Source organism: Lathamus discolor, chromosome 3 (assembly GCF_037157495.1).
Source record: "Lathamus discolor isolate bLatDis1 chromosome 3, bLatDis1.hap1, whole genome shotgun sequence".
Classification (NCBI taxonomy): Eukaryota; Metazoa; Chordata; class Aves; order Psittaciformes; family Psittacidae; genus Lathamus; species Lathamus discolor.
The window spans coordinates 85,084,886-85,106,411 of NC_088886.1; the positions used below are offsets into that span (position 1 = coordinate 85,084,886).

Below are 21,526 nucleotides of genomic sequence, written 5' to 3' on the forward strand. Positions count from 1 at the left end.
GTCTTTGGAGACAGTATCATACAGTGATATATTCAGACTACTATTCTTGGGATGCCTTCAACTCCTTTTGAGCATGCCCCCAGCACTCACATCCATCTATCCACAAAGACTTCTTTTTGTAGTTTGTGGTAAGAGTGGAAGCACAGCATAAGCATACTAATTCCTGCCTGGTTTTTCTAAGGTAAAATGCATAGAGTTTCTTACAGTTTAGTTGCACGAAACTATCTTGACAAGATGTTGCTGTTAACAGGCTTGCTTTTAACCCCATGTTTCTAATACCTAATATTAATATTTCTAATACCTTGCAGGCTGGTTTTCAGGATTTCTGTCTCTAAAAACTGTGCTTCCAGAGTATGGCTTTTTTTGAATTTTTTCTCCCTGAAACATTCTCTCACAGAAGTGGGAATGAAAAAGCTCTGTGAATTTAAGTACTGCTCGCAAACTTGACCTTTATCTAAGTTCTCACTCCTTCATCAGGATGACCCCTAATCCATACATGTACCTGGATTTAGGATTTTGAGACTGCTGTCTTCTGTGAATAAACACAAAAATATGTGGCAGCTCTGTATTTTAAGAAGTGAAAATCACAGCATGGTTTGAAATAAAAAGGAAATTGTTTTGTAGCAGTATGTTAAGTGGCAACACTCAAAGAGAAGCAGAGTTCTCTGCATGTCACTGAATGTCTGGGAAGGTTGGTCACTCCTGAATTGTCTGCTTCTTTCTTGCTGTGTAAGCCCTCCCTCTACTTACCCCTATGGAAGTTTAGTTAAATTAAAATTAACCAGGCAGGTTAATTTTTTTCATCTGGCACTTTAGTCTAAATTGAAGTTTTATGTAATCACATGGTAGCACTTTCTCCCCTTCTCATTTTTCTTTTAGTGTTAGAGTTTATGATTTATCTCTACAGTAAAGTAAAAAGACAGCAAAGTAAAAATGTGGTGTGCTTTCCTGCAACTTATGTTTCCTTAGCTTTTTTCTCCAAAGACAAACCTAATGTTGCTTATTCTACTTCCATGTTTCAGCTCTGAGAGTATCTGAGTATTTTGAAACACAGTTGTGGAAGCTGCTAGTAACTGCTTGAACAAAAAGACTTCTTTTTTTTGGTAAATAAAAGGTTATAGAATGTGAGACATTGTAAAGAAAATATTGTCATCTAAGGTAGTGAGCTTGGCTTCGTTCCTCTAAATTGACAACACAGAAGTGTTTTTCCTCTTTTGTCATCCATCAGCAGCATGTAATCTGAGGCTTCTGAGCTTATATACATGGGTACTGTAATACATGGGTACTGTATCTTAATTTGAAGATGAAAAAAAATGTAATTGTTAAATTTAGCCTTGTAGCAGAAAGAAACTTTAAACAAGATTTTACATTGCGCTGTTGTTAAATGACATCTTCAGCCTTGTCTTGGCATAGGACTACTCATTTGTAAAAATGATCATGAAAGGAGTTTTGCTCAGAGCTTGTTGTATTTTATGTTATAGTAATTAATGGAATGATTATTTGTACTGCAGGTATGTCTTAAGATCCACAGTTTTATTATGCTAGAATTGTAGAGAATTATGGGATAGACTTATCCCCAAAATTTAAAATATCTGAAACATAATGCATGAAGACAGAGTAAATTGGAAGAAGAGCATGGTATAGAAACAAGAATTGTGCTAAAGTCAGGTGATTTTCTTGATGTTCCTCATGAAATTTATGTCTTGGCAATGCTTTATTATATGATAGTAGAAGAATGGCTAACGTATGAACAAGAACAGGCAGAACATCTTAATCTTTTTTGCTGCGTATTAAATTTGTGTGTTCCTGTAGGACAGTCTTTGGCTTGGGCAGGGTTGGGTTTTTTTGTTTGGTTGAGTTTTGTTCCAAATGGGCTACACAGAATGTAGCTGATATGTTAATGAGGTAGCTATAAAAAAAATGGTATCTTTCCTTATACAAGTTGCCAGTTTCTTTCCATGCCTTGCAAGGAAAACTCAGCCATGAGGGCATTTACTTATGAAAAGGAAGAATGATTTAATGAACCCTTCTCAGAAAAAGAGTAATCTAACAAGCTAGAAGGAGTGAGATAGGTCAGAGACCTAACTCCCTATCTGGTGGTGTGATGCTTGTTGCACATGCCCAGGTTTTCAGCAACCCAGTACCACATCCTTAATGTTAAACATGGAGAGTCCAAATGTTATGACTGCTGAATCTGAAACTTCTGTTATATTTCAACTGAAATATAAATATGCAATTACGTAAACTTGGAGCTTTTTAATAAGGATTTGTAAGCTGCTCACCATAATCGGTGTCCTTGTACACTGCCTGTTCATTCTTTTGATCTGTCAAGTACTGTTAAACCATTTTTTGATTTGGAGATGTTGGGGTGGTGTAGAACATTTGGTCCCTATATCATAGATAAATGGCATGTAAGTATCTACAGGAGACTATCAAGGCAGTTGGAGTGACCACTGATAGGGCTAAGCGGTACGTCTGGGATGGTGCAGTAATAGGAAGGAGCTAGTAGGAGGATGTTTTTCTCCAAGTTTGGCACCTATTTCTCCGTGCTTAAGGGGGAAATTGGATTTCTTTGTCATGGGTTTATGCTGTATAAATTCTCTTTTCAGTTGTTATTTGATAATTGAATGGCTGATTTCATATTGCTGGGTGAAGGAAATTTAGCTCTGTGAAGGTGTTTTCTGATGTGTGCAACTGAACCATTTCCAAAACATTCATTTTAAAAAAAATTTTTTTCTTGGCTTTATGTGTGTCAAATTTGGGAGCAAGAGCTCACACATTCATTTTTCAGTACTACATGAACAAAGACATGTTGAATTAATGACTCAGTGAATTAATGACTTTAAATGACTTATCCTTAAATCCTTAAATGAAAGGGTTTACAGAAATACACTGATTCTGATTTTTGTTTTCCCATTATGGAACAATCTTTGTCTTAAGCCACTTCCTTGGAGAGAATAAGCTTTAGGGGTTTTTCTTCCTTCTCATGACTTGCCTGGTTTTATGCTGAGTAGTCCTGCTTATGGAAAATATAAGTGACTTCTTTTTCTTTGGTAGGGGACTTGAATGTTGTCTTCTCAAGTTTTGTGAAACAGGCCAGGGTATATGTCTGGCTTCGCTCAAGGTAGTGAGCACTTGGAGTAAGCTGGGGAAGTGTTTCAGGGAACATGCTGCTTGCAGGAACAGGACTCACTTTTCCATTGGCTGGAAAAGTAGCAACATCAGCTGGAGTCATTAATATCATTGTCTTTAGGGGCGCCTGTAGCTGATCTGCCTACTTTCCCAGAATGGGACACTGAAGCCAGTAAATAAGGCTATAAAATATTTCACAGGTAATAAATCTCACACACCAAAAGAAAATAAGATCTAAAGAGTTCTAAGAACACAGTTCTTTCAAATGTTAGGAGACTGAGGTCATATAGAAAGGGCATGGATAAAGAAAACCTGCTATTTTTATAGGAGGTGGTAAAGATTGTATCACAGGAAACTTCTGAAATGCTTTTAAATATTACAATAATGAAAGAAACAGAAAAAGGAAGTATTTTCTAAGCAATGTCTAAAAGTGAAAACACTTAAAGTATGTGAATATAACTCAAGGAAATACCTTAGTGCAAGAACATATCCCAAGGAGATACTCAAAGTAAGCATAATACACTATTACCAAACTGAAAAAGAAAATATCAAGTTCTGCTTGCAGTTTATGGGCATATGGAACCGATTCAAGGCCTATTTCTTCATGACTGGGCTTTCAAGATAGAGAAATAACCTAATCCATTATTAAAGACATTGTTCGAGGCATGATTTGATTTTTCAGAATTATTTGGTTATTAGTCTTTTGTCTAATGGGTTAAATCAGAAGTGTTTAAATTTGACATTTTATGGGGATATATGTACTTTTCTGTAGTATATGTACATGTAGATTCAAAAAATAACTAAAGATAATTCCAGAGTACAAACTGATGTGAGCAGAGAAGTGCTACCATCGTCAAAGCAGGGATAAAAGATTTCAGTGAATTGCAATTAATTTAGTTGTGTGTATTCATAATGAGAGCATAAATTATTTGGTTCTCATTTCAGTTTATTTCCTGTTATGCCTAAGCAGAAGAAATATGCTTGGGAATATGTGGCATTCAGGACTACAGAATCTAGCATGAAATGCTAGTTGAAGTCATTGAGAGATATGGGACACCTGGATGTGTTTCGTAAAATATCACTGTTATAGTCAATGCCCTTACAATTGTTTTTGAGATGTTTTGAGCATTTTTTTGTGTGCATTTCTTCGTGTGTACAGGAGGAAATTTCATGGAAGGTTTTATGAAGTGAATGCATAATGGTACATGATATATTTGTGTGTGTGATGTGCAGCAGGGCTTTAGATATAGCAAATCTCTTTGTGTCTGTGTCTTGTGCTTGTGGTATTGTGACTGAGTTGGGTTTTTTTCTTTAAGACTAGTAAACTTTATGGCCCCTATTAACCATCAAAGTCACTTTCATTTTTGTCAGTTGAGAATGATGACTTGGCTGTGGTTGTCAGCATCTTGTAGGAGGTTCAAACTCATATTCCATTAGGAAAACTCTCCACATAGTAGTCCTTGTGAGCGAAGATGGCTTCAGTTGAGGGACTGTATATTGCTGGGCATTTTTGTGATGCCTTTAAGGTGCCTAAAGGACTAAGATGATCCTTAGGTGCATATGTAATGTCAGTGACTTGACTTCCTCTGTCCATATGTAAGATCAAGGCTTTCCTGCATCTCATAAAGTGCAAGAGATTGCAGAGCTTCTCTCGTTCTGTAAAATGACTGTCTACATGGTAACTCTTTTTCCCATGCTCCCAAATAAAACCTGTATCTCTAGCTGCTGCTGTGAGTTGAACTTTGTGTAGATTGTTTTGAATGGGTATTTTAACATTCTGCATAGTTTGTAAAAATAAACTGCCTTTTTTGTTTTGTCTTTCCCAAATGTAACAGTTAAGCATCATATCACTAAAATAGAAGTTAGTTAGGCTGACTTGCATCCATAGCAGGTGTTGCTGTCTATTCCTCAAATGCTTTTTCTGCTGTCATTAAGCTTAGCCCGCCAGTGGCTGTTTAAGAGTGTGCACATGATTAGCACGCTGTGGTGCCATTGCTGGTAGTTGATCCATTTATAGGGAGTACCACCATTCTGAGTTTAGGAAAGATGAGCTGCTCTTGTTTACATAGCTTATTTGGGTTTTGAATGTGTCCCATACAGTTGCCTCCAGATATCCACTGTCCCTCAATTATCTTCTCAACTTAGCAACTGATCAAAGGAGAATTACCACTTGCGAAATTAGATCTGTGATAAAATGTTCCAATGTAGCAGCGATCAAGTTGCCACTCCATGAAACTTAAGCTGAATCACTCCATGTTTATTATGCAGAAGTGTTATGTACTGCTAAGCTTTTACACAAGAATGAATGCTAGATTTTGTGGGCTGCCATGATTAATTAGTCTCTAAATTCTGTCTCTCTAAGGTGGATATACAAATCCACGTGTCCCATATCTAGATTTCTGCATTTCAGCCTCTGAGATTTCTAAGAGGTTTGTAAAGTTGTCTGTTGCCAAGCTGCTTTCTGCTGAGCACATCTCAAAGGTTTCTGTGGCTCACTTGTTTTGTCCAGTAGGAGTTTTGAAACAGTTTCTACTCCAGAAATGTGTTCCTGATTTCACCGTTCAAGATGATAGTGTACAAAGAATTGAGTTGAAGAGCTTGCTACTTCTGCTTTTAGCCAGATGGGACTGTTTTCAAACACATGTGGAAAACATTAAACTATCCTAATGTATGAATATTAAATTGGCAGAAACCTGTATAATGTGAAATTATACAGGTTGAATTAGGTCCTGAGTTTTGAGTCAATAGCTATATTAATTTGTGATAGACTACAGTAAGTGCTAATATGATAATCTTATCAGATAAATGTGATATCACAGGGCATGTTGGATTACAATCTATATTTTAAAATACCCTGTGGTTTTTGTGTAATAATGCAGGCCTCTATTCATCTGTGAGCATGCAGTGCACTTACTTGTTTTTTGTAAAGGCCATACTTCAAGTTACTGTTGGGGTAAAAGAAGTATTTACTGAAAACCTTCTGAAGATTCATTTCAATAATATGGATATTTGAGTTATCAAGGCCAGGAAAACTCAAGGTAATTTCAAAAGAAAGAACAGGACTTCATTGATGAAGTTTGCATTATATATTGAGATAACAGTTGTTACGTTTGCTGTGTATTGATGTGAATAAAGTATAGCATTGCTAAGTGATTGCACCTGTGCAAGATACACCAAAATCTACATACGGCATGAGAAACTGTATTTGTATGCTTTTCTGAATATTTCATGATCATCCTCTTTTCATAATAAATAGCTTTCACATATATTGAAGTATACATTTTTTACAGTTACAGCTTTTTTTTCCCTCTTCCTTTGAACCCAGAACATTCATAAAGCTTTGAATCCTTAAAATACTAAGTGCACTTTTTTGAGAAGGGAGGGAGGGCAGAATTTCATTTGGTTGATGAACATTTTCAGGCTTTTTGATTGTGGCGGTGAAAATTAACTTATTATTTCCATAAAATATGTGATCACATGATTGTTGCTTTTATCACGATATACATTCCTATATAAAAAAATGTAAATTTGTTCATATGAATTATGCTATGTTTTCACTTGAATTTACGAAGATTATCAGCACACTTTGCACGTTTTCTGAATTCTTTTACAAGCACTTAGGTAAATAATGGAAAGGTGAATAATTTAAGCAGGCGCTTTATTATTACTGGTTATGTGCTATTGAAATGATGGGAGAAATCCTCAAAGTAAACAAAACAACTTTGAATTAAATAATGCAAATTTTGTACCTTTGACTGTATTTACTAAATTTTACTTATTTTCCTCCCAAATTTTTACTTTTGGTGTGTTATGTTTATGGCAATAACTTCAGTATCCTGGCAAAAATGTTGTATGTCCTTATTGCATTTTGGCAGTCAGGGTTGTTGGCAGGCAGGCTCCTCAGAGGTAGAAAGCACAAGACAGTACTGATTTCACGATTTACAGGGTGTTTGAAAACCAGGCTTAGAAAGTATGGGATCACAGATACAGAGAAGAAACATAGGCCAAAATAAAGATTATATAGAAAATACCTGATGCTTGTTATATAGCTTATGTCTGTAGCCTTCTTGTATATGTTGGTTTTTCACAAACTGTGCAGTTTAAATAGGTTAAATGTTAATATCCTCACAAATCACTTAGCTACTAGGAAGTGACAGTTTCCTTAAAATAATCTATTAAAAGGTTTATGGTGGCACACAGCATGACTATTAGACAGGAATTTCCAGTGTCAGGTGTGGCATAAAGCAATGCCATTCATTTCTTGCAGTGCTTGTGAGAAATGAATCAGTTGATGCTCATATTAGTGGTGGAAATATTTGAGAAGGGGGTAGAAAGACTGCTTTATAAGGGGCCATCTAAACATAAATTGACATCTAATTGATATCAATATCAATAATCATAATTGATATAAGCTATGCTAGTGCTAGTCGTCTTTTGATGAGAGCTCTCCCACCACTAGCTCATGCACACAAGTGATGGTGGTATATGGAGTCCATCCCCTCCTTCAGGTTGTGCATTAAGTTTTGTTCAGGAGAGGTCATCATCGGCTGCATTTTGAGAGTGCAGTTTCTGTACTTGCGTTTAGTGAATTAACATCGCACCTAATGTAGGCTTTCATTCTGGCTAATAATGGTAGTCATAACTATAACATCCAGATGCTATCTTCCATTATTTGAGCATTATTTTCCCATTCTTTTCAGCAAGCTGTGCATTACCCAGGCTTGATTGAGATTTTGTGTATACTAAGCAAGGCCTTTCAGCAGTGCATTCCCACCAGATGCAAGAAATGGTGCTATAGTGAAAACCAGGACATTGACACTTTACAAGGCAAACTGTAAGTTAAATTGCAACCAAGGTAAACATTTGAATAAAAAGAAACCAGTGTGGAGAAGAATGTGCTGTAGAGACTTATTAGCCATATCTCAAAAGAGCTCAGAAGGACAATCGTGTTGATTTTATCCTTATCTTGATGACCTTGTAGTTTGAGTCAATGGTTTCTAAATTCAGCTGAAGAGTTTGCAGCACAGTCCCGTTTGTCTCCAGTCAAAGAGAAAGGAAAGTAATGTGGAGCTAAAAAACACTCTTAAGATTTTGTTCATTCTCTAAATCTTTAATATGTATTTTAATTTGTATGGGTATACAATTAATGCAAACATAGTATTTATACAGTCTAGACAAGACTGAAATGTACTTCATCTATGTTAAATTATATATTTCTCTTAATGATCTGGAAGACATCCGGAACTACAGTAGACGTATGTACTCTTACCTAAAAGAAATTCTTGAAGCTGCATTTTGTGGAGGAGGGGGCAAAAAGGAGTGGGATCTCATTGATCTAAAAGCCAGGCTGTTTTGCAGCTCTACTTGTGTGAAAGTAGGGCTGCAGAATCATCTGAGGGAATTATTTTTTTTTGTGACAGATCAGTAATTGATTTTCAAATTGTCACAGTTTCATTAAACCTGGTCATAAAAGTGAGCCTGAATCATTTAATGTAGCTGATGTTAAGATACATCCCAATTTTTTGGTTCCTAAATGGCATACTGAGCTTCACCTTCATCCATAATGTTGTTGCTAAAATTCGGATGCTGAGTGGTTTATAGATGAAGTGACTGTTGCTCTCTCATTAATGTTAACCATCAGAGCAGTCTGCATATGATCAAGAGGAGCCAAGGAATAATGTGCAATTTTCCTAACAACTGTAACTGGTTCAGAATGACAATTCATGATAACAAAAAATAATATGAAACAGATCTCATAGTTTCAGCACAATTAAGATTTTTGCCAGTGCCTGTTATGGGAAAATTTTCTTAAATGCTTTGCCCTTACACTTTCAAAAGATTTGATGTTAGATGAGCAGGATTTAAGTCAGCAACTACTTTATTAAGCAAAACCAGCTCCGATTCCTGAACCTGTAGCTCACAAAATAGACCAGAGCTGTAATTACCATATTTAATTACATTTTTTTGGCTTTCCTGATAGAAAGCTTCTCAAGTCAATAGAGATGAGAGGAAATTATGTTAAAGCACAAAGTGTTTTGTTCTTGCTGAAAAGTTGAGGAAAAAACCTCAAAACTACATAACATAATTATATAAAATATTAAAGAAAAACAAAGTTAGGTTTGAGCATTGTGCTTTATTGTTGATGGATTTGAACTGTGCAGGTATGTCTGCTCTTGGGAATTTAAGTCATTAGTATCCTCTTCAGCAGCGTGGTTGAGCGTGCTTAAGCATGTGCTCTATTTTGTACAGGTAAAAAACAAAAATTCAAAAAACCCAACACACTTACAGAAGATACAAAGGGGAAAAAAAACCCCTTGTATTTTTACAGTTATTTTTGGTTTAGTTCAGGCTAGCTTGATGAGAAGATGTGGAAGCATATATAAAAATTCCATCTATTATGAGCAGTATTAAAGCTCCTTTAACAATGTTGACAAGTAAACACCTGACCTCTTGCATTTTATTACAGTAGAGGTATTTGAAAGACAGTCTTATCAAACTGCATTTGGTTCATTTCTTGAAGATGAACAGCACTCTGTCTAGATTTTAGGATAGATTCTTGCATTAATGGATGTTATGGTTTAAACCCATCTGGTAACTAAGTACCTCGCAGCTGCTTGCTCACCACTGCCTTTTCCCCAGTCCCCAGGAGGGATGGGGAGGAGAATCAAATGAATGTAAAACCCGTAGGTTGAGATAAGAACAGTTTAATAACTAGAGTATAATATACTACAACTGCTACTAATGGTAGTAATAATAAGGGAAATAATAAGGGGAAGAGAATATAAAATCAAAAGGGGGAAACAAACCCAACCAAACCTAACAATAAGCACAAGTGATGCACAAAGCAATTGCTCACCACCTGCCAACTGACACCCAGCCCAACCCAAGCAGCAATCTGCCCTTCCAGGTAACTCCAAGCAGTTTATATACTGGGCATGATGTGCTGTGGTATGGAATGCCCCTTTGGCTACTTTGGGTCAGGTCTCCTGTTTCTGCTTCCTCCCAGCTTCTTGTGCCTCAGACTGAAACACAGCACTGCACCAGGCACTAGGAAGAAAATTAACTCTATCACAGCCAAAACCAGGACAATGGGCTAGTTTCTCATTCCCTGAACCTAGTATAATTTGGCACAACTTATTTTTATACTTTTTATTTTATTTTATTTTATTTAAGTGCTAGTGCTAGCTCTCATATGCATAGTAAAGAGTTAAAACAAGTTATAGAGGTCTTGGAGAATCAGCTGCTATTTTGTTATGGTCTGTCTTGTTATGATGTTGCTTTATCTTAACAGTGTGACAGAGAGGAAATGATTTAAGTAAAGCCAGTAACTAGTATTGCAATAATAGAGTTCACATTGGTAAGACAGGGAAGAGGGAAGAACTTGTGACAGGGTAATGTATTCTGTTGAAAACTGACAATAGCTTTATTTTGGAGAATTACTTTTTTTCTGGATAGACAACATTAAAATGGGAGGTACCAGATGCGTAAATGATGTGCAATGTGACCCTTCTGATTGTAAGCTAAGAAGTACATAAGACACTAGTCTTATGTGAAATAGTAATGAGCCCACTTCTACATCAGTATTGACTGGCTGTTCTTATCTGCTACAAAAAATACTTTCTCTAAGGCTGAGGAATGCAGAGCATGCAATGTTAGGTGTTATTGCAGCTCGTAATAATGCACAAGCACTTTTCTTGTCAATATTATAATTGCAAGAGAGAAAATAAAACCTGGGAAACTGTAAGAGGTTTTTTTTTTTTTGTTTCCCCTCATGTTTCAGCAGCTGAAGACATGAAATTGCTGTTTCATATTCAACTTTCCCAACCTAATATTATGTATAATTTTGTTTTTATTTGAATATAAAAGTGGATTTCCTATGTCACTTTCACACTGGGGCTTCTGAGAATGCACAGAGCAATAGAGGTCTTTAAAAATCCTCTTAACTGGATCATTCTTGGAATTTTTATATCTTGAAAATTTTGAGTCGAGATCATTTTGTCATAAGAACAATAGTTTTTCCATCTCTAGGGGTTCTGTACAAAGAATGGGCTCTTAATCATTTCACATGTCTACAGAGATTTTGACAGGTGGCTGTTAGCAATATAAGATGGTTACTTTTCCTTGCAGGTTGATTTCGTAAGTATAGATATGAGATTTCTGGATGTTATTTTTATGCTCTAGAATGGTATGCTTAGATCTCCTTTTCATTACTAGATAAAACCATTAATCTTTGATGGACTGTGGTATATATAGTAGCTGTGCCTTGGAAGTTGCTTAGGCAAGAAACACTGCACAAGCAGAATCGTGGAAATCACAAGGTTTCAATGGCTATTTTGAAAAGGGCGAACAGTGAAGCTCTTTGATAACATTATGTTATTTTAATCTAACATTTTTATGACACATTTTTTCACTGCATCTATTTATTTTTTTAATAAGTCTTGGCATCATCAGCATATATATGTATACTTACAGCCTTTACCACAACATATTCTTGCAAAACTGGTTAATCAGTGTATTGGAGTACAGCCCAGTTTGCAAGGGACCTTGAAAGACCATCTGGTCAAACCTTTTGTGGGAAAGGGGAGTCTAAATGAGATTATCTAGCTCCCTGTCCAATTGCATTTTGAAAACCTCCACCAATGTAGACTCCACCATGTCCCTGGGGAGATTGTTCCATTGAATAATTGATCTCACTAAATATATTTTTTCTCATCTCAAGGTGAAACCTCTCCCAGTATGATTTGTACTCATTGCCCCTTTTCATCTCCATTTGATTCCTTGTGAGAGCCTCCATCCTCTTTGTATCTGCCATTTAAGTACTGAAATACTGTGATGAGGTCCCCTCTAAGCTTTCTCTTCCAGAGAGGAAAGACCCAAGTCCTTCAGTCTTTCCTTATGGGGCAAGTTCTCCAGGCTTTTTGATCATCTTCAAGGCCCTTCTTTGGACCTCTCCAGTCTGTCCATATTTCTTGATTTGTGGGGACCAGAACTGTGTACAATACTCCAGGTGCAGCCTGAGAAGCACTGAGTGGATGATCACTTATAAAGGCCCTGTGGATCCAGAATTAAAGATCAATCTTAACTAAGAATAAACATATCTTTGTTTCATTCTGAGATTTCAAAAGTCTTTGAAGTAACCAGTGCTTGTTACGCTGTCCTGCAATCTCTCTGTGTTTGTATTCACAGCCACTAATGTCAGACACGGTTTCTGTCTTATTCTGTTCTTCATCTGTGGGTTCTTATTAATAGATGATATCCATTTCTCTGTAAGGAAAAACTAGGTTATTGGTCTTCCCAAAAAAGTAGACGTGAGGTTGCAAGAAGGTGTATTTTGGTGCTAATCTTTATGTAACTGTGTTCCTGGTCAGCCTTCCCATGTTAAAATAAAAGGTTATATGAGGGATTGAGACAAAGCTGCTCTGGCTTTTCTTTACATCTCAAGTTTCAGTCTAGATCCAAATCTGGCTCTGGTATGAAGCAACATGTGTCTCATTAGTCAGTTTTTCTCTTATCAGAGGCCAGCAATGCTGACTGGTACAAATGAACATGACCTGTTTGTGAGGGATAGACAGAAGACTGCTTGTGTGACTGTTTAGACATGTCCAAGAATTAAATAATAAATTACTGTTTTGCTGATTTCTTAATGTGAAAATATTCATATTTCACAGCTCTGTTGCTGCTAATATTTCATGTTTATTTACACTGATGGGACAATTGCTTGGCCACAGGTCCAATTTATTTCCAAAGGGGGCAAAATTTTTTGTAAGGATCCTTTTCTAGGTTAAGGAGGTACCCACCTCTTTCTCGTGATGTATTAGAAAATGGCTGATCTGTGCAGGTTAGCTTACTGAAGACAGAATATACTCTGGGACAAGTCTGATATTGGTCTGTATGCATTCCATTGGTTTTGAAGAACTTAAAGTTCTTTTTAGGATCTGAGGACATAGAGCTAATTGCACAAGCCTTTCCTTTCTTTGATTTACCTTTTATACGTTTCTTTTCCCTTTGTATTGAAACATCTTGAAGCCTATACTTCTTTTCTCATATACAAATGTTTTTAATGGTTTGAGATGCCAAATTAAACACTCATTTACCTGTACGTGTGGTGTTCTTTGTTTTCAGTACCAGTCCAGTTTTTAAAATAGGAAACCAAAGTTTGTTTTACTATTTCTCAAGTTTCTAATGAGTAAATTTTTGAAGAAAATTCTTAAGGATGTTATTTTTATCTAAAGAACATGAAACTGAGGAAAGGAAACCTAAGGCTAAGTTATCCTAAGATCAGTCATTTCTGCTCATCTTCTAAATGCTTAAATATTGTGTACCCGTTAAATTTTCCTTTGAAATAAGTGAAATGAAAGAAGGCACACAACATGCTAAGTAGAATGGACATGGAGACCTAGAAATATGTGCAAAATACAGAAATAGTAAAGTAATAACCTTCTTAAATAATTGCAGATAGGTTAGGAGCTGGCAAGCTTCTTCCTCACACTGCCCCTTCATTAAATGAAGGTACTTGTTAAGGTACTTATTTTAATTGGCAATTTTACAGTGCAGGTGGCAAGCCCAAACTACCCAGTTAATCCATTCCCAGACAATACAGATATTTCTGTACATTGTAGGAGGAAGTGAAAATAAGATTAAAAATACAGTCCACCATTATTCCTCATTTAGGAATAACCTAGCGAGCTGATGACAAGATTTTATCTGAAGCTTTGGTTTAGCCAGAGTACTTTTTCAAGGGAAGAGTTAGAAAAACCTGTATATGTTTAAAAGACCATGTAAATTGTCTTTAATTTTCATAAAGTGCTGTTAGGTGCCTCAATGCTCTGTGGCTAAAGGCAATACTGTCTATACTGCAGAGCCTATCTCATTCCGCTGTTTTTAGTTTTCTGTTCCTGAATGTTTATTATTTGTGTTTCATTGTGTGGCAACACATAAAGCTTCCTTACCAAACTGGCTTGCTCACCAAAATCCATCTTGTAGCATCATTTACAAGTAGGACAGATGTAAACCTCATCCACATTAAGTAGGTCTTGCCCGTATTTTTATTAGATAACTGACCTACCATCATAGCTTAAATTAGCACTGTATAAGCAGGTGTAATTGCTTGGTTGTGATTTTATTTTTTTTTAAGGGTACCTCAGACTTAAACTGAGGTGAAGCTGAAGGATTTCAGCTCCCAGAAAGAGATCTGGCCCGGTTTTCCAAGGACTGTCAAGTATCATCTGCAGCTTCTGTGTAGTTTCGTGGGCTCAGTGCTTTTGGAAACCGGGTTGAGTGGCAGATAACAGTGAAATAAGTAGCCCTCAGGAAAGATCACCAGATTAGGGAAAGATTAGTCAAATTGCTTTACACTTCTGATATTTTTATTTAGATAATAATGCTATTGAAATAACCTAATTTGAATGAGAATTTAGTTGGAAAATATGCATATGCATGTTTGTTGTATTAAAAAAATGTTGTGATGTGTATTTGTTTTCTGTATGACAATTAAAAACTCATTTATGGTTTTATGGGTATAGATCTGCATCTTGTCATGCAGTGTAGTATGTTGGTACTTTGCTGAATAGGTGGTAGACTGCAGTGCTCTGAATCTGTTGAACATACAAATTTGTTTCAAGAAAATTGGTGAATATATATCCCATTCTGATTGAGCAAATCCAAATTATTTCAATCTATGATTAATTAAATTGATTTGCTTCAAAATCCTTACAAACAGGTGTCTGGAGTGACCTTACTTAATTCTATCAGTACTTCAGATGTCTCTGGAGGACTTGGATTAGTTTACTGACTACCCTGTTAAAGAAAGGATGTGCTATGTGAGCAATTTTCCCAAAGGGATAAATCTGGTACGTCTCAGATGCCCTAGAGTCTAACTGCATGTGTTAAAAGCAGCTAAGGTATCAAATAAGAAGCTTAGAGGTTAAAATTGCAAGATTAGTATTTTATCCAGTTTGGAAAGAGAGGAAGTCATGTATGCATTGCAAATAACTGCGTATGAGGGAAGTTTATAGAGTGTAACATTATTCAAAGATAATATTTCAAGATGAAGGAATCACTCTGAAATGTCACTTTGATTTTTGAGCTGTAGCAACGTACCCTACACATTTCATGTGACACTTTTGGAAGTGTTAGCTTTGGAAGCTGTAGAGCAAACGGATAGAATTTTCCATCAAAATGGTATAGTGGAGGTTTGACAGTGAAGCCACTGCTGCAGTGCTGTTCCTGGAGTTGGTGGAGGGGAGGGTTGTTTTTCTTCCATCCAACGCCTGGAAATTTTCAGTCAACCTTGCACTTGTTCATACACAGCTTTGGGAACATATGCTTGTATTCGTAGTAGATATAAATACTTATGGAGTCTCAGAAACATTCAAACAACTGTGTGCATCTGTGAACCTGCAAACCTTTTGGGATGGATTTTAACAGGTGTAAATCTGCTTCTAGTTCTGGTGTGTCTGTACAGATGCTCTCTCTGTAAAACTCATCGCGCAATTTGATGACTTCGTAGAAAGAGAAGGCTGGCTGCCAAGAAAAATTAACTCCATGTCTTGTGTCAGTTAAGCAGTTTAATTGGCTTTCACACCTAAGGCTGAAATAAAAACAAGCTACTACTTGTCACCATGCTTCGAGAGACTGGTCTCTTTGTAGAGTAACACACATCCATCTGCTTCAGAGGGAATTTATTACAACAGACTGTGTCCTACTACACTGGAATTCAGCTGCCTGACCCCAGAAATGATCCCTCCATGCAGTGCAGAGCCCTTGGTCATCTTCTCACACTCATCTTCTATGTCCAAAATAACCCTGAGGTAGGTTCTTGTGTGCTTTCTTCCTTCCCACGATCTGCAGCGTAGCTATGCTGATGAAAAGTGTGCTTTCTTTCCAGCTGGCTTTGAAGTGGGTGCCATTGATCTGATGTATTACAGAAGTACTGGAACAGAGGCTCCAGAATTAAATATTGTGCAAAACCAGTAAAAAACCCAGCTGCTAACTCAAGCAGCACCAAAAAGGAAAAGGATTTGGTGTGCAACAAGAAAAAACAAAGGCAGAGAGGCCAGTATCATCACATCAGAGCTATGCACAGTGGAGTGTGAAATAAGTAGAGAAAGGATAGATCGAAGACCAAGAAAAAGAAAACAGAAAGTAAAAAACAAAGTGGGAAGACTGAAGGAAAGGGAGTCTGAGGAACGTGCAGTTCCTCTCCAGCTTGAAGAGGCTGTGTGGGAGAAGAATGGAGCCAATACACAGTCCAAAGAACAGACATCTCACTTCACTTTTACAGAGTGTGGGTAGAAATTGTGTTTCTCATACAGTGCCAGTTAAGCAACTCAGCCCCTGAAGGCAGGAGACATTCTTCAGCATCTGTTTTACAACTCTGGATTAACACAAATGCTAAGAGAGTTGTACTGTGTCATACTCAAGTTCTGTTGAAGCACCTGGGTTAGGACTAGACTGTACAGCCTTCCAGCACTGCATTTTATCAGAAGTGTTTTCATCTGTAGAAACTCGTGGTTGCACACTGCCATTAAATGAGAATGTCCATTCAAGGGAGAAAAAAATCATACCAAACAAACAACCCCCCCTCCAAAACCAACCAAACAAAATGCCAAAACAGAAGTTAGAATCTGAGCAGAGAGACAGAGAGATATTGATGTCTTGAGTAAGTCTGTCAGTAAGATTCCCTAATGAGTGAGCCTGTGAGTCAGGGATGGTATTTTCTTGACATGGTTTAATTTCTTTTTATGTTTCTTCTTGCGTCAGGATGTTACCCTTTTCATTCCCAGTACTTGACCATCACAAGGTAATTTGGGGCCATGACTAGCACAGATCTGATGAAGTCAGTGACTCAATGCTGTCATCAGCTCTGAGTATTATTTACAAAAAACGCCTGTCCTGCCAAAAATATGAACTTTAAATTGATCAATGTGTCATTATCTCCTTAAAAATGTAAATTAAACAAATCAGTTCATCAGATGGTTTTTGTCTTTGCTGTGCTGCTGCTTCTAATTTAAAATGTTGGGTTTGTTTTGAAACACTCCAGGGAGAGGAAAAAGCCGTATTATAATGTATCTGGATATGTCATTCGTTTCTTACGTCTTCATTCTCTCAGTAAAACTTGATATTTCCTGCCAATGTTCAAACTTTTTGGCATTGTAGTCCTTGCAAACAGTATGCATGCTTTTTTCTTCTTGTTTTGTTTTGTTTTTTTTTTTTCTTAGTAATTCCTAAGGCTCTTAGAGTCATTGGGAGGATTTGAATGTGTTTTCAAACCAAGTGGCTCAGAAAGCTGTATTAAAATTACTTTTTCATGTCAGTGCAAATGTCTCTCTCATTTTTTATCACAAATCTAACATTTCTGTGACTGTGACCTACTCTACTTCCATTTATGTCATATGAATTGATGATTGGTTTGCTAACGTCTATTATTCCTTAACAACAGAGAGAAGCATGCTGATTTAAAAAAAATAAAAAAATTCTGTATGGAACTTTTTATTTCTCCTACAGCCCTTCTGGTATTTTCATATTTTTGGTGTCAAAGGAGTGGCATTCAAGATAAAGAGTTTTTTTCAAGGTATTCATGATAGTGAAATCAAATACTTTACTTAGAAATCAGACAGTAGCTTTTACTGGTAGCAACATATGCCTGCCCAAGCTGTAGAGAGTTACTTCAGCAACCTAAATCCCTGTCCCCTTCTCCCTTTTCCTCTTTCCTTTCTCCCTGAAAGTGCTTATGCTTTTGTTCAAGCACAAAGACTTCCACAGTCTGACCATGCAATTCTTTGCACCACAGTTAAATTTTGGATGCAAAAGCTGGGGATACATATCATAGAATCATAGAATCATACAATCATAGAATGGTTTGGGTTGGAAGGGACCTTACAGATCATCTAGTTCAAACCCCCTTGCTGTGGGCAGGGACACCCTTCCACTAGACCAGGCTACACCACCAAGCTCTGTCCAACCTAGCCCTGAACACTGCCAGGACTGGGGCAGCCACAACTTCTCTGGGCAACCTGTTCCAGTGTCTCACCACCTTCATAGTGAATTTTTGTCTATTGTCTAACCTAAGACTCCCCCTTGCCAGCTTAAAGCCACTGCCACTTGTCCTGTCGCTACATGCCCTTGTAAAAAGTCCCTCTCCAGATTTCTTGTAGGCCCGCTTTAGGTATTGGAAGACTGTTATAAGGTCTCCCCTGAGCCTTCTCTTCTCCAGGCTGAACAACCCCAACTCTCTCAGCCTGCAATTTCCAAATATACCATTTTCTGAATTCTGTATTTTTCTGAAGGTTATATAAAAATGTGATGCAAATAGAGTTTGAGAACTGAAAGGTGGTGAATTTCAGAATCTGTGTGCTCATGATAAAGAGGAAGGGGCATGGGGGTCTGATATACTGCATGGGAAACATCCTCTTCTCCAGTGCTATGGGACATGAGATCCAAAACAGAAATAAGTTTGTTCTTTTTTTTCTTTTTTTTTTTTTTTCCCCAGCTGCAGTGAAGTAATTACTTACTGGGATGGCTTCTAAAACCTTTATAATGAAACATTCTTGGGTCAAAATACCAACTGAATTGGGGCAATGGTGATTAATGACTTGAGCCAAAATAGGTTTTACTGGGCATTTATAGGTGGAGTGGTATGCCTTTGATATTCTTATCCGTATTTGTTAAGGCCTTGAGGGCTGCATACCTGTTGGAGCTGTTTCAGTCCTTAAGGCTGGAGAAATATTCAAGAATTTGGCTATGAAGATCCCATTTCAGAGGCAAGAGTTAGATTGACGCTAAGTGTTTATGGCTGCCTCATCCCTTGTCTTGACAAAGGTGCATATCTTCAACAGTGTGACACCTTCTCGATAAGTATGGTAAGACTTCTGTGCTCCCTAAAAGGGTAATATAGGGGCAGGAATATATTTGTCGTCTTGCCTAGGAGATAAAATGTCATCTTTGAGGGTGCACTGCAGGTCACCTCATGATTGTGTTGTACCAAAAGGAAAAATTAAGATCCTAGGATCTGAAATGTAATAAGATAATTATGTTTTCTTTCTTTCTGAATACCGTAAACTGGAACAGAAATACTGTTTTTTGATAGAATTTTTTTTTATTTCATTTATCGTGCAACAGAATAGAGCGCTGAGTCTTAATAGGATGTATAGGCACATGCAAATATACATGTATAAGTTTGATGTATCTGTGTGAAGTAGATATACAGACAAGTAGCAATAAACAGAATTTATTTCATGTAAGCACAAGTAGCAAGATACACAGCATGAGCTGGTAGTTTTTAATAGTCCTTTCATATGCATAGCAAGTATGTGTTTACTTTGAGAGATATTTTATCCATATACTTGGGCAAACTTTAATGTTCCTTTTGTTAATAGTCCTAGAGCAAAACTTCTAGTGAGGGCTGGTTCCAGTGATCTGTATAACAGAAAAGGAGGAGCTGTAATTAATATATGACTGGATGTGCATATGTCTTGGGGAAGGAGGGCTATGATTTGAGGGTTTACGAGAATACAGTTGCTTGCCTCTGCTTTGAATCTGCATTTCCATCTACCGCAACTCACTGTAATTAATCTGACGTGGGGGTAAGACTCGGAGAATAATTGAACTCCTTTGATTCAATACTTTTCTGTTGTAAGAAATTTCTGAGAGGCTTTGGGAGTTTGTCGCATCCTGTGAAATCTGTCTAGTGAGATCTAGTGAACTATCCTGTTCCGGTGTGTCTGTACAGTCTGTACAGTAGGGTCAGATTATTATACCTCGCTTCTAACTTGCGTTTTCCACCTTCAAACTGAGATGATTCTTAGGGATTGTATTAAATGCATTGGATTAAAATATTGCTCAAGTGTGGCCAGTAGTTTCCCCAGCACGTTTGGTAGGGCTTCAGTATTCTCCTGACAAAGTTACCTTGGCTTTGTTTTGATTCCTGCAGTGAATTTTTGAAGCAAAGTATGGGTGATGTGGTATTGCTTGTGCTTAGCAGAATTTGAATAACTGATCAAATTCTTTATGCAAAGAGATAGGATAATTATGGTTTTTATTGAACAAAAATCCTTTCACATACTAATAATTGGTTTAAGTCACTGTCTCTGGAGAGTTCTTGTAGTTTATCAGTGTGATATTTCATGTATCATTAAATTTATAGAGATATTAATGGCACTAGTTTTGGCTGAGAAATTAACGGTAATGTTCTTATGATTAAAATATATATGTGAAAATATTTGGTGAACTAAGTTAAGAATTAAGAGTCATGATGGCTAGTACAACAACGTAGCTGTTGAGCTGTATGTCAACTCTTCATTCTTTGACTGCAGGAGCTGCTTGTGAATGAGACCTGGGTTCACTTGCCCTCAGACAACCTCCTCAAAAGGCATTTCCTTTCTTGTTGCTCTACAGTCCTAGTGTGAGTGCTTTCTCTCTTACCGTAGATTTGTGGTAGTAGTACAGTTGCAGTGAGTATTGTACCACCTTGTCTTCTGGAAGTTATGCACCTGATAGGTAGCTGGGAAAAAAGCATTTGCTTTTGTCATACTTATTTATCATTATTGTTCTATTTTCATTTCTCCTTAATGTTTTTGCTTTCTCTTAATCTCTCCTCTGCCTTCTGCTACCTTATAATAACATTTTGCGCTTTCATTCTGTTCTTCTTCCACATACTGTTTTTAAGTGCTTTTAAAATTTTTTCCTCTGTATTCCATTGTTTCTTTCTTTTTCAGCACCTATCCTTTCCCTTGTTGCTTCTTTAGCACCATGTATAATGCAGTAGCTGCATGATCACCTCAGACTGGTGCTCCAAAGATACCGCTATCCTCCTGCTTTCCTCCTCATCCACATCATCTCTGTTATGCTTGCATGCGCTTGTGCTTTGGCATGCCCTCATAGTCAAAGAGGCCACCATGTTGTCATTGTGGAGGGGCTATCCATGTGTTCCAGAGTTCGAGGATTCCAGGTGAGAGAAAACGAGAGACAAATAGAGAACTCCCAACTAGTTTATTAATATAGGAAAATATAGAGATATTAACAGATACAGTAAAGGATACTTCTGATGTTTGGTTATCTTGCCAACTCCAAGGACCCTGTGAAGATGATCAGGAAATCAGCTCTGCGAATAATCATTGCAGTGTGAGCTGGCAGGCTCAACCTTAGCAGGTGTCTCTGTGGAGGCAATGTTGACCTGGGTGGTATGAGGTTCTGCCTCCCCTGCATCGCATGAGGCTCGGGCTTTTATACTGAAAAAAATGCACACTCATTCTGATGCTGGAGGCCAGCCTGCGTCAGAAGAAGTGGCCAGCAATATCTAGAATGGTCTCTGAGGGTTGAGACTTTTCCGGGGAGTTCTAAAGTGGAACTTTCCAAGTAGGAACCAAAGCTGGACTTTCCGGGGAGCAGCCAAAGC

The 21,526-nt window shown here is 37.3% G+C and overlaps 1 protein-coding gene across 11 annotated transcripts in view; it reads left to right on the forward strand.

The window, feature by feature from the left end:
- Positions 1–21,526, forward strand: part of ZNF385B (zinc finger protein 385B) — a 168,031-nt gene that overhangs the window by 51,748 nt on the left and 94,757 nt on the right. For 2 of the 11 annotated variants that reach the window (XM_065670213.1, XM_065670212.1), the window contains exon 2: positions 7,833–7,966. The exons of 8 other annotated variants lie outside the window; for them this stretch is intronic. The gene's annotated coding sequence lies outside the window, so the exon portion shown is untranslated. Of the gene's footprint in view, positions 1–7,832; positions 7,967–20,457; positions 20,534–21,526 lie in introns of those variants that run through there. One more of the 11 variants, XM_065670216.1, reaches the window with a different exon arrangement.